Raw genomic sequence first — 14,951 nt, 5'->3', positions numbered from 1 at the left:
ACCTCAGAATATAATTTATTTGTGTTCAGTAAAAACAGAACTATAAGATATAAAAAAAAACATAACGCATAAACATTAATAAATAATTCATGATGTCCAAGGGGCCTTTGACAAAACAAGAGCAATATCAGGCTTGACTATAGTGTTAATAGTTGTGAATAAAATATACATGACTATACTACGAAGATTGGGGCATAGCCTAATTTGAAAAACACAATAGATAAATGCAGGTGTAAATGCAGAATGGATTTAGCTCTGCCTATCAAATGCAATGTAATGTTGAAGAGAGATGGGGATGAGTATATTTATGTGTGCATATGCAGTATACGGTATATACAGTATTTCACAAAAGTGAGTACACCCCTCACATTTTTGTAAATATTTTATTATATCTTTTCATGTGACAATATTGTATAACAGTGTAAATTTGATGTCCCCTCAAAATAACTCAACACACAGCCATTAATGTCTAAACTGCTGGCAACAAAAGTGAGTATACCCCTAAGTGAACATGTTCAAATTGGGCCCAAAGTATAATTAATTTGTGTGGCCACCATTATTTTCCAGCACTGCCTTAATCCTCTTGGGCATGGAGTTCACCAGAGCTTCACAGGTTGCCACTGGGGTCCTCCTTCACTTCTACATTACGACATCACCGAGCTGGTGGATGTTAGAGACCTTGCACTCCTCCACCTTCCATTTAAGGATGCCCCAGAGATGCTCAATAGGGTTTAGGTCTGGAGACATGCTTGGCCAGTCCATCACTTTTACCCTCAGTTTCTTTAGCAAGGCAGAGATCATCTTGGAGGAATGCTTGGGGTCAACATTATCATGTTGGAATACTGTCCTGCGGCCCAGTCTCTGAAGGGAGGGGATCATGCTCTGCTTCAGTATGTCACAGTACATGTTGGCATTCATGGTTCTCTCAATGAACAGTAGCTCCCCAGTGACAGTAGCACTCATGCAGCCCTAGACCATGACACTCCCATCACCATGCTTGACTGTAGGCAAGACACACTTGTCCTTGTACTAGTCCTCATCTGGTTGTCGCCACACATGCTTGACTCTATCAGAACCAAAGAAGTTTATCTTGGTCTTATCAGACCACAGGACATAGTTCCAGTAATCCATGTCCTTAGTCTGATTGTCTTCAGCAAACTGTTTAAGGGCTTTCTTGTGCATCATCTTTAGAAGAGGCTTCCTTCTGGGATGACAGTCATGCAGACCAATTTGATGCAGTATGCGGCGTATGGTCTGAGCACTGACAGGCTGACCCCCCACCCTTTAAACCTCTGCAGCACTGCTGGCAGCACTCATTCATCTATTTCCCAAAGAAAACCTTTGGATATGATGCTGAGCACGTGCACTCAACTTCTTTAGTTGACCATGGCGAGGCCTGTTCTGAGTGGAACCTGTCCAGTTAAACTGCAGTATGGTCTTGGCTGCAGTTCAGTTTCAGGGTCTTGGCAATCTTCTTATAGTCTAGGCCAGGAGTTCCCAAACTGTGGGTCGCGACCCATTGGTGGGTCACAAGCTAAGTTTGAGTGGGTCGCCGGCAGATTTTACTGAGAGCGGGGTCAGGGCTGCTCAGGTATTGGCAGTGCAATGTATTACAAGGAAGGAACAAGCGGGGCCTTGAGCTCCACTGATGCTCCAACCCCACCCCTTGCCTTGTGCGCTGTTCTGTACAGGAGGTGGCGCCTCGGAGTAGGAGTCGGACTGAGTGGAGCCGTTAGCAGAATGCAGGCCATCGGATCGAAGCTGAGCGCCAGGACCAGTCACCAGGTAGGCCAGACACTGCTTTATGGCTTATGTATGCGGGTTGGTGACCCACATTTGCACAAGCATAGCAGCCCATTAATTTGAATGGGCTGCTATGCCTGCATTTTCCGCTGAAAAAAGGTGCATGCAGAATTTTACAAAATGCAGTGGCTCGTGAAATCCATCCTGCTTTTGCCCAATGCAACTTACCTGCAGTTCCTGCACACACAAACTGTGTTTTTAAATGCTGGGCCCACGTATATAAAAGAAGAAAGCTTGCCAGTGCAGGAACTGCAGGTAAGTCGCATGGTGCAAAAGCAGGATGGATTTCAAGGGCACTGCATTTTTTTTAAATGCTGCATGCAGCTTTTTTCTGCGGAAAAACTAGGGCATAGCAGCCCATTCAAATCAACAGGCTGCTATGCCTGTGCAAATGTAGGCCGCCAATCCGCATACATGTGAACCAGGCCTAAAGCAGTAGTAAAGTAATTTACAAATAAAAACACTGGTCCTCCTGCAGGTTTAACCACTTCTAGATTACAAGGATTTGCCCCCTTAATGACTAGCCCATTTTTTGCGTTTCGACACTGTGTTACTTTAAAAATATGAATTAAAACCCGCGCTTGTGATCCAATTAGGATATGAATAAAATGTGAATAAAAGATAATAAAGGTGAAAAATGTAAATATATACATATAAATAAATTACATATATATAAAACTATAAATAGAAACATTGCTAATGCAGCTGCTGTGGCACTAAGTAAAAACTTAGGTAAAGTATGTAATCAAATTTAAAACAGCGCTAGCATGAAATACAAATCAACATTCATAAAGTGAAGTAAATTGTGTAAAAATTGGTAATTTAAATCACATAAATATATAAAATAACAAGTCCTTTCATTAAGTGATCAAATTCCAAAGTGCTCCAGTGCAGAAAAAAGACTATATAAAGTGCTCCAGGTGAAGGTGACCCCTCTCGGTTCCCCACTCACCGCAACAGCAGAAAGATCTAGCTTGAAATCAAATGGGATATTGCACCAAGCCTTCTCCTATGGAATGCCACATGGTATCTAGTATTTCCTTAGATATAACAGGTCTGAGTCTCCTCCATAGACCCCCAAATAAAAAATAGAAGGACCGCATATAGTGAAGTATGTTTTGCACAATTTATTTCCAAAAAGAAGTTAAAAACATACTCATAAACATAGATATACAATTCGCAATGTGTAAGGTGACAGGTTGTAGTGGACGCCGCTGTTACCGTGCGTTCCAAAGCCGATGCAGGAAGTGTAACCGGAAGTGACGATGCATCAGAGCCATACCGGAAGTGCGTCAACGCGTTTCGCCCGCCTACTGGGCGTTTTCAAAGACATCATATCCGGTAAACGGACACTATTTATATTGTGCAATAGACGGACATCATATCCGGTGCACACTTTTACCATATATTGTTCCGGTGTTTAGAATATGATATAACTTGACAAGCTGATCCCATTCAAAGTACTAAAACTGATTTTATAATGTTATGTTAAAAATGCAATTCTATTATAATTTTCTAATGACGAATGGTACAATAGGTGTCACTTCCTGTCACTTTACAAAAAAAACTTTATTGATACAATATACAATCAACACAAAATAGAAAATAAGATTATATAATGATAAAAATTATTTTTGATATTGGTTTTTATGTTGATCAAACAAATTTATGTGATAATTTTATTTAAAAAAAGGATATATAATTGTATTTACTATTATTAAATATAATTCATTTATTATTAGTGTTTAGGTGATAGAGACTATTAATTTTGAAATTTGGTGATGAAATTATGATATAATAAGATATTAGAATATTTTTAAATATTTTTTAAATTAAATTCTATAAATCAAAAATTTGTGAAGGGTGGATGAATATTATTAAAATTACATGTTTTAATCTCATGTTACATCAATATATATGACCAGATGTCAATAATTTATTGGTTCAATATTTAAAATAAGTTTTTACTTAGTGCCACAGCAGCTGCATTATCAATTTTACTATTTATAGTTTTATATATATGTAATTTATTTATATATTTATATTTACATTTTTCACCTTTATTATCTTTTATTCACATTTTATTCATATCCTAATTGGATCACAAGCGCGGGTTTTAATTAATATTTTTACAGTTTTATGTTCCCTTATGGAACCGCACCCAGCAGCTCACATGGAAGTTTTTAATTTTATGAGTAATAAAAAGCTTGATGCTGATGAATTTTTTTCATCAAGCAACGTTGGACATAGTTTCAAACAGGATTTTAAGACCTTAAAAAACTCTATGGACAAGCATGTTAAAACCTGGTGAGACATATTCACCCTTAATAAATATATAAATGATGGAATGACCCCCAGAAGTCTCAGATGGGATCTAGCCTCAAATGACGGCTTCACTGACAAATCTCTTGAGGAGGAGTGGTTCAATTTTTTCAACCTTATGGAAAGAAAATTATTAGAACTACTCATCTCCAGGAAAACCAAAAAAATGAAATTGCTAGAGGCAAATATTAATGGTATTAAAGCAAAATTTGTAAACTTAGAAGAAACTGCTGAATTTAAAGAAAAAATGAAAAATCTACAGGATTTTGAAGAAAAGGTAGATAGAGAGATAAAAGAAAAAGATGAAAAAATACATGAGAGATTCAAAGGATTATAAGTCTAATAAAATCTACAAGTGGCAAGAGGATATTAATGTACAAGAAGAAACCTCCAGGGCATCTTCCGTGGAGAGGGACCATCCATATCCTATTGCCACTACACCTAGGGTAATGGGAAATTGAAATGGAGCATACCCTGGAGAGAGGGGCCCATATCCCAACCATACCCCCTATGCTAGATCCGATCCAAATACCCCTCAATACAATGTCCCTACACACAATAGGTTTACCGTGCTAAGGGATGATCCCCCTCAGGATCAATACCCTCAACAATACGTATATTACAATAATACTAACAATTTTAGGGGTCATCGAGGAACACGACGACCCTATCAGAATGGTGGTTTCAGAGGTGGACGCGGTAACAATACAGGATATAACAATTACAGAGGGGATTTTCAAAGGAGAGGATCAGGCAGACCTCCTTGGAGAGGGAGAGGAGGACCCAACCCCAGAGGGAGGGGGGGAAATCAATACCAACTAGACAGGAGGGAAGAATGGAGACCATGGCCCTAAATGGAGCCACCACAAACATACAGAGAGACAAGAGAAGAAGAACAAGAGGGTGTAGAGGAGGGCAGAAAAAGAAAAAGAGAAACCTAGTGGAAGGTATTTTTAATCTAAGCAGCGTCACTTTTACTGATGATGAACTCAAGGTACTAAGTCTAGGATTAAAATTTGCACCAGAAAAAAAAATCTCAATAAGTTTGATACTTATATTGATTTACAAAAATTTATCAGAAAATTAAATGTTAAAAAATATTACGCAGGGAGGTCATCTGGAAATGTTTTACCTACAGGAGAGTTTATGTATACCGAATTACGAAACAAGTCTATTTTTAATCCCAAAGGAACAAATAATCAATTTTTAGATGTTTTTAAAACAATGGTGGAGAATGATCTAGAAAGTTTAAAAATCAAAACCTCAAGAAAAAAAGAAGATGTGGAGAGAGGACTCAAATCCCTAGAAAAAAGAAAAAATATAGTAATTAGAACAGCCGATAAAGGGGGAGGTTTAGTGGTCCTCAATAAAAAAGACTATCTTGATGAGCTTAACAGATTAGTGAATGACACAGAAACATATGAGGAATTAAGAGGCAATCCAACAAATAAATATAAAGCAAAATTAATAAAATTAATAAAATGGGCTAGCAAAGAAGAAATTCTAAACAAAAAGGAAAGTAGATACTTCGTGCCAGATTCGCCTAGAGTGCCAATTATCTACCAGCTGCCCAAAATACATAAAAACAAAGAAAAGCCACCTGGGAGACCAATAGTAAGTGGAGTAGACTCCCTTCTATCCTGGTTAGGAGAATATCTCGATTGCTTCTTGCTACCACTGGTTCAAGAGGGACCGGCCTACCTCAAAGATAGCAAACATCTGATGGAAATTCTAAAGGATTTGGAAGTAGAGCAGAGGGACATCCTGGTGAGTGTAGATGTCAATTCCCTCTACACCAATATACGACAGAAACATGCCTTAGAAGCAGCCAAGTGGGCTGTTGATCAAACAGAAATAAAAAATAAATAACAAATACGCCCCCTCCATAGCGAATATTTTTATGCGGAAATAGAAGAATGAGGCAATTTTTTATGATAAACCAGCGGAGCTCATCACCTACAAGAGATATATAGATGATGTTTTTATTGTATGGAGGGGCACACAAGATTCGCTTATGAAGTTTTTAACCCATGTTGGTGAGAACCAATATGGAATCTCCTTCTCACACACTATAAATATTGAAGGTTTGAACTTTTTAGATCTATTTATTTTAAAAAATGAGGACAGACTTTTTACTAAAACCTTTTTTAAAGATGTAGATGCCAATGGCTATATACCTTTGTGAAGTTTCCACCATCCTAGATGGTTTAACACGATTCAGAAAAGACAAATGATGAGGATAAGGAGGAATTGTAATGACAATGACTATAATGAACAGGCTGATGTGCTAATTGAGAAATTTAAAGAAAAAGGCTATAAAAATAAAGATCTTATCAATACCAAAAATAAGGTAAAAGGTATAAAAAGAAAAGATTTGTTTACTAAGAAAAATAAAGAAAACAATGATTTTAGTACGGCTTTTTTAACAAGTTTCTCCAGACAGCACTCAGAAATGGAGAACATTTTTAAAAAACATTGGCCTTTACTTCTAAGCCTCGGTTCACATTTATGCGAGTGCGGGAAGGCTGCGAATCCGCAGCCTGTTCCCGCATCCCACACGCACCCCCGGCAGTTCACACTGCCATATGCGATACACTGGGGGTGTCAATGTAATCTTAACGACACCCCCAGTTTGATCGCATATCGCAGTGCGATCGTGCAGTTAGCACAGGATCGGATCGCACAAGTGTGAACCGCTGTGCGATCCGATCCTGATGCGGCTAGAAAAAAGGGTCCCTGTGCGTGTTTGGAGCGGCTGCGGTGCGAATTTATCCATAAAACTGTATGGCTAAACTCGCACCGCACAGCCGATCGCATGTAATGTCGGAGCAGTGCGCTCTGACATTACATGCGAACCCCGCACACGCACAAGTGTGAACCGGGGCTTAGAGATAATGTTTTAAAAACCTTCCTACCGGCAAGGCCAAAATGTATTTATACTAAACCAAAACATTGAGATTGCAACTAGCCCATAATGTTGTTAATCCACCTACAAAGACTTGTACTTTCCTAGATCAAGTAGGATATTTTAGCTGTGGGAGATGTATGATATGTAAAACTTCTAGGTATAGAAAAAGAAAAACTAGTGATTCCAAATCTCACTCAAATGGTAAAACCTTCCAAATACAGAAATGTATCACTTGCACCTCCACACATGTAACTTACCTCCTCTCGTGTCCCTGTGGTCTCCAATATGTGGGGAGGACCACTAGGGAGTTGAGAGTGAGGCTGAGGGAGCATGTTCTCAACATAAAAAAAGATTTTAAAAAACACAGTTTATCCCACCATTTTAAATTAGTACATCATCCCAGTGTATTAACTTTTTGTGGCATCGATAAGGTGGAGGCACACTGGAGGGGAGGAAACCTTAAAAAAGCTATCTCCCAAAATGAAACACAGTGGATCCATCGTTTGGACACCCTCAAGCCCAAAGGTCTGAACGTGGATCTAGATCTAAATTGTTTCTTATCTAACTGGTAAAACAATAATTTTAAATTAATTTTATTACATTTTTTCCAATTAAATTTAATAATTTTTTAACTATTAACTTATTGATATCTGGTCATACATATTAATTTAACATGAGATCAAAATACGTAATCTTAATACATATTCACCCTTCACCGTTTTTTTTAAATATGGAATTTATTTAAAAATATTTAAAAATATTTAAAATATTGAACCAATAAATTATTGACATCTGGTCCTATATATTGATGTAACATGAGATTAAAACATGTAATTTTAATAATAGTCATCCACCCTTCACGAATTTTTGATTTATAGAATTTAATTTAAAAAATATTTAAAATATTCTAATATCTTATTATATCATAATTTCATAACCAAATTTCAAAATTAATAGTCTCTATCACCTAAACACTAATAATAAATGAATTATATTTAATAATAGTAAATAAAATTATATATCCTTTTTTTAAATAAAATTATCACATAAATTTGTTTGATCTACATAAAAACCAATATCAAAAATAATTTTTATAATTATATAATCCTATTTTCTATTTTGTGTTGATTGTATATTGTATCAATAAAGTTGTTTTTGTAAACAGGAAGTGACACCGATTGTACCATTCGTCATTAGAAAATTATAATAGAATTGCATTTTTAACATAACATTATAAAATCAGTTTTAGTACCTTGAATGGGATCAGCTCGTCAAGTTATATCATATTCTAAACACCGGAACAATATATGGTATAAGTGTGCACCGGATATGATGTCCGTCTATTGCACAATATAAATAGTGTCAGTTTATCGTATATGATGTCTTTGAAAATGCCCAGTAGGCGGGCGAAACGCATTGACGCACTTCCGGTACGGCTCTGACGCATCGTCACTTCCGGTTACACTTCCTGCATTGGCTGGGGAACGTACGCTAACAGCGGCGTCCACTACAACCTGTCACCTTACACATTGCGAATTGTATATCTATGTTTGTGAATATGTTTTTAACTTCTTTTTGGAAATAAATCGTACAAAACATACTTCACTATATGCGGTCCTTCTATTTTTTATTTGGGGTCTATGGAGGAGACTCGGACCTGTTATATCTAAGGAAATACTAGATACCATGTGGCATTCCATAGGAGAAGGCTTGGTGCAATATCCCATTTGATTTCAAGCTATATCTTTCTGCTGTTGCGGTAAATGGGGAACCGAGAGGGGTCACCTTCACCTGGAGCACTTTATATAGTCTTTTTTCTGCACTGGAGCACTTTGGAATTTGATCACTTAATGAAAGGACTTGTTATTTTATATATTTATGTGATTTAAATTATCAATTTTTACACAATTTACTTCACTTTATGAATGTTGATTTGTATTTCATGCTAGCGCTGTTTTAAATTTGATTACATACTTTACCTAAGTTTTTACTTAGTGCCACAGCAGCTGCATTATTAATGTTACTATTTATAGTTTTATATATATGTAATTTATTTATATGTATATATTTACATTTTTCACCTTTATTATCTTTTATTCACATTTTATTCATATCCTAATTGGATCACAAGCGCGGGTTTTAATTCATATTTTTAAAGTAACACAGTGTCGAAACGCAAAAAATGGGCTAGTCATTAAGGGGGCAAATCCTTGTAATCTAGAAGTGGTTAAACCTGCAGGAGGACCAGTGTTTTTATTTGTAAATTACTTTACTACTGCTTTAGGCCTGGTTCACATGTATGCGGATTGGCGGCCTACATTTGCACAGGCATAGCAGCCTGTTGATTTGAATGGGCTGCTATGTCCTCGTTTTTCCGCAGAAAAAAGCTGCATGCAGCATTTAAAAAAAATGCAGTGCCCTTGAAATCCATCCTGCTTTTGCACCATGTGACTTACCTGCAGTTCCTGCACTGGCAAGCCTTCTGTGTTTTTATATACGTGGGCCTAGCATTTAAAAACACAGTTTGTGTGTGCAGGAACTGCAGGTAAGTTGCATTATGCAAAAGCAGGATGGATTTCACGAGCCACTGCATTTTGTAAAATTCCGCATGCACCTTTTTTCAGCGGAAAATGCAGGCATAGCAGCCCATTCAAATCAATGGGCTGCTATGCCTGTGCAAATGTGGGTCGCCAACCCGCATACATAAGCCATAAAGCAGTGTCTGGCCTACCTGGTGACTGACAATTTAACTGACAATTGCGCGGTCGTGCAATGCTGTACCTAAATAAAATGAATGTCCTAATTTTCCCACAAATAGAGCTTTCTTTTGGTGGTATTTGATCACCTGTGCAATTTTTTTATTTTATGCTCTATTTATGCGCTATAAACAAAAAAAGCGACAATATTCAAATACAAGCAAGTGGATCCCCAAAAATAACTGTATTCAGAAATGCGTCTCGGCCCAAAAAAGTTTGGAAAGCCCTGGCCTAGGCCATCTTTATGTAGAGCAACAATTCTTTTTTTAGATCCTCAGAGAGTTCTTTGCTATGAGATGCCATGTTGAACTTCCAGTGACCAGTATGAGAGCGTGAGAGCGATAACACCAAAATTAACACACCTGCTCCCCATTCACACCTGAGACCTGTTAACACTAACGAGTCACATGACACCGGGGAGATAATGATCACCAGAGCTACAGACACATTGTTAACACAAATATCAATAAAGTCCGACAGAAGTTCTCCCACTCTATTCTAAAGGGTAACAGTCAGCCTGTTCCATTTTGCTTCCTTCAAGCCTGGACTTTTTTTTACCACCCTGCACATGGCGAACAATCTTGAGGATATAGAGCCCAGTGTCCCTCAGCGTGATCATCTTTGGGATCTAAAGGCAAAGGATCATTGTGAGAGCAGTGATCAATTCACTCTGGTAAGAGGCTTGGAGATCTATATGGTGGAGGTGTAGGATATCCTTGCTCACAGAGTGTCGTTCTGTCATTATACACCAAGGGGCTAAAGGCATGGTCTCAATTGCATTCTGTTTTTCAACATTTTGATTATATGGACTTCATTTTGATCTTACTATATATATATATATATATATATATATATTAGCACTGCATTTTATATATTAGAGAGAGAAGGCTGCAGTTGGGCTGCAGGGGCCTTGTGAGTACAGACACCCTAATGATTCTTAGACAGTTATACCCTCTTGTGCTCTAAGTCAGCTGAGGGCCCACACTGGTTAGTGTTCTTAGAGCTTTTGTCCAGAACTGTCCACTACTTTACTAATGCCGGCCATACATGGGTTGAATTTCAAAAGAATTTTCTTTTAAAAATCTTAACTAAGAATTTTCATTCAAATATTGCACCATTAGTGGGCTGCAGCAATGGTCGATTTTCGTGCGGCCACCAAATTTGAGTGATCGAGCATGTTGGAAATTGGCTCTGTGCTGCTGTGAAGAAGTCTGCATGTGCCTTTTGCAAGAACTTCAGTCAAGTTTCACTATAAAAGGAAGTTAGAGTCCTCGATGTGAATAGTTCTATTTGGAGTATCCTCCTATATCCCTTCCCTATCCAAGTTCTCCAATAAAACAACAAAACAAAACCTCTAGACTGGTCATTGGGGACAGTGAGGGGAAGTGTATGTGTGCACCTGGCTGTGGAAAATATCTTGGGCTTGGCTGTGGAGCAAAAGTGTGAAAGACCCGGGCAAAATATCAGCGGCTCCTGAGTGGGTAGCGCTACATATACAGTATATGAAATTCCTAAACAATGGTAGAATATAATACAAAAGATGTATTCTGGAATTCACATTAAGAACTGTTCTTATAACCATCAGGAGGAGGTGCTGTGCTGCTACTCACTATTTTCTTTCATATTATCCTGTTACGGCCTTAGGCCTCCAAAAGTCTAGTAGAAGGTTAGTAAAACAAAAAAGTAAGCTATGGCACACCCACATCACAACATCAGTGCAAAAGGGGTTAAGTATATAAATAAGGGTGCTGAAACCACAGATTGGGTTTCCTCAACAAAGACCCAAGAGGAGGTACCACCAGTTAAAGCAAATCCCCTGTCTATATGCAAAGCTGCACAAGGAAGAATTATGTTCTTCTGACTAGAATGAGCTGCACAAGTCCAGTGTGGCCTGTGTTATCATTTGAGGAACTTGACCTCTGTAATCAATCCACACTAAGAAATGAAAAGCAGGCATGTCTGTCCAGCCTTGCAGGTCAGTAATATAGAATGCTTCACTAAGTAGTGTCAACCAGCACCCCTGTCCCCTTGTATATCTTGCCCTACTGGGCCCTCTTTGACCACTGGGCCCCTTAGAAGCCTCTTATGGGAGGTATAAATGCTGGGATATGTTCCTGACACTTATGTGAACTGAGAAGGCCACTTGGATAAGTGATGAAATGTGTTCAACTTTACAAAACAAGTAAAAAATGAATGCACCACATTACTAATAGCTGTACCATGACCTGCAAAAGACAAAACCCTCACAGATGTATAGTTGCATCTCAAACTTTGCTAAGACATTATTTCTATTTGTGTTCGGTGACAGTGTACTAGATGTAACTTTCTTGAAATGTCTTATTGCCAGATTTTACCTGACAACTTGGTACCATGTCGATTTTCCTATGTTAATTTGAATTGGTTGTTTCAAATCTTTTTAAACCTCCAGTTATGTTCTTGAACAATGAGCATCTTCAGTTTTATTTTTTGTTTTAATTTGATAAATTACTAAAATGCGGTTGTACAGTATTTTTATTATCTGTGTACATTGTATGTTTGACACATACACATGTAAAGTATGACAAAGGATTTTAAAAGCATAGTGAGTTAAAAAGACAGCCCTGCCTTGTATCCGAATATGTGTGTAGGGAGGGAGTAGTGGCAGGTAGTGACAGGTGTGGAGCGGTCCGGCCCGGCGAAGTACCTATACTGACTACTCCGAATGTTATTCCCCAAGGTGTTCTTAAGGCTATGCCAGGTGACCAGTTCACTTACCCTTGCACATGGGATAACTTTTCATCTGAAGGCATGCTCACCAATTCCCGGGACAAGGAAGGGCTGTGGTCATGTAAAGAATCAAAGATTAAGGTGACCTGCCAAATCAGAGATGAACCACATGTGTATAGTACCAAAATATGGAGTTCCTCCATAAGCTGCTTCATCCCATGTCCTTCACACTCGTACTGATGTGAATAGAAGAGATCTGGTTGGCCGCAGCACACCAATGAAATTACATTTCTAGGAATAAATTAAAATCCATAGAACAACACAGAGGTACAGGAACAAGAAAATCTGATGCATTTCACACCTTCACTGGTGCACTGCTTAGTCATAGCTACAAAACACAGATTAAGATCCAAGGTATATATATGTGTGTGTAAACGCAAACAACTAACCATTTGATTAAATCCTCTTGAACTTAATCATGTGTGGCCCTGTTGTCCCCTCCCCTTTTTGGTAACTGAATTTTTTCAATACCCTAGATCCCCAATCTGGACACATTTTTGTTATGGCATTCGTTCCAATGTTTGGCCACATTAGTAGCATGATTTTTCTCTATGTCATATAGGTGGTCATACAAATGATCCCTTAACCTGAGGGTCGTCCGACCCACATATTGGACTGATATATGTGTTGCATTCGGAGAGAGAGGCTAAACTTCTGCCCACTGCACCAGTCAGCCTACCTCTGTTATCTCAGTCCCAGTAACAGTAACAGTGTTCAAACTAAGGAAGGTAGGTATGGACCATAAGGTGAGTACCTGGATAGAGAACTGGCTCCAGGGGAGAGTCCAGAGGGTGGTGATTAATGGGGAGTACTCGGATTGGGCGGGTGTGGAAAGTGGGGTCCCCCAGGGTTCTGTCCTGGGACCAATCCTGTTTAATTTATTCATAAATGATTTAGAGGAGGGGATATCTAGTACAATCTCAGTATTTGCAGATGATACTAAACTAGGCATGCCAATATCTTCTATGCAGGATGTGGAAACCTTGCAAGCGGACCTGAACAAAATAACGGGGTGGGCAACTACATGGCAGATGAGGTTTAATGTTGAAAAATGTAAAGTAATGCACCTGGGGGCCAGAAACCAGAAAGCAAGCTACTCACTAGGGGGGGAACCTCTGGGTGAGTCTAAGATGGAAAAGGACTTGGGGGTACTGGTAGACAACAGGCTTGGCAGTGGCATGCAATGCCAAGCCGCTGCAAGCAAAGCCAACAGAATACTGGGATGTATAAAAAAGGGGATTCACTCCAGAAATAAAGAGATTATTCTCCCGCTCTACAAGACTCTGGTCCGGCCACATCTGGAGTATGCTGTCCAGTCCTGGGCACCGGTCCTCAGGAAGGATGTGCTGGAACTGGAGAAAGTCCAGAGAAGGGCAACAAAAATGATTAGGGGAATGGAGGACATCATCTATGAGGATAGGCTACAAGCACTGAACCTTTTCTCTCTGGAGAAGAGACGATTGAGGGGGGATATGATATCAATGTACAAATACTGTACTGGCGACCCTAGCATAAGGAACAAACTATTCAGAGAAAGGAGATACAATAAGACACGTGGCCACTCACTAAAACTAGAGGAAAGGCGGTTTAACCTTAAAGTGCGTAAGGGTTCTTCACTGTAAGAGCGGTAAGGATGTGGAATTCTCTTCCACAAGCAGTCGTATCAGCAGGAAGCATTGATAGTTTCAAAAAATTAGTAGATGGGCACCTTAGAGACAACAACATACAGGGGTATACGATGTACGGTTAAAAGCAAACACACACACACATCATAGGTTGAACTGGATGGACTGATGTCTTTTTTCAACCTCACTAACTATGTAACGGTACCTAGTGATCAGGTCATAGATGTCTGTAACAATAGTCCACTCCTGGTGACCTTTCAGAGCACTAACCCCCTCACTACCGAAGGACCTTTAACCTAATCAGGTACACGCCAATGACTGGTTGCTATTCTTCCTTGTGATTACTCATGGCAACTGCCTCTTCCTCCTTGTCATTCTGAATGAACCTTTGTCATAGTGATGTTATACATTCCCCTATATTGCTGTTATGGACCCAGGTTCTTTAGGAATACACCAATACCCCACATGTATCCCTTAAATAACTTCAGACCAGGCTCTGAGAAGTTGGATCAACTTTTACAGTAAACTTGGCACAACATGTATAACATACAATAACATCTTTTTCCTAACTAAACCAAACTATGGCTGTCCCAGGTTACCTGCACAGGTAATGCCTATTTGGGAAAAATCCATACTTGGAAATTCTTGAACTGAGAAGTCCATGCTCTTGGGGTGCTCCAGAAGATAAGCATTCCAGAGAGCATCATAGGTCCCAGCAAGTCTCTGCATGTATCCCTAGTTGTGTGTGTTCCCCCTTAAGATCCAGACATC

The 14,951-nt window shown here is 38.9% G+C and overlaps 1 protein-coding gene across 1 annotated transcript in view; it reads right to left on the bottom strand.

Annotated features, from left to right (window-relative positions):
• LOC309565955 (mucin-5AC-like) overlaps positions 1-14,951 on the bottom strand; it is a gene marked incomplete at both ends in the record, with an annotated part of 316,230 nt that overhangs the window by 260,619 nt on the left and 40,660 nt on the right. The gene's annotated exons all lie outside the window — the stretch shown is intronic.

This window comes from Pelophylax lessonae, assembly GCF_965119305.1.
Source record: "Pelophylax lessonae genome assembly, chromosome: 10".
Lineage (NCBI taxonomy): Eukaryota > Metazoa > Chordata > Amphibia > Anura > Ranidae > Pelophylax > Pelophylax lessonae.
Note: the sequence above shows the minus strand (reverse complement) of the source record. Positions and strands in the feature narration are given on the sequence as shown.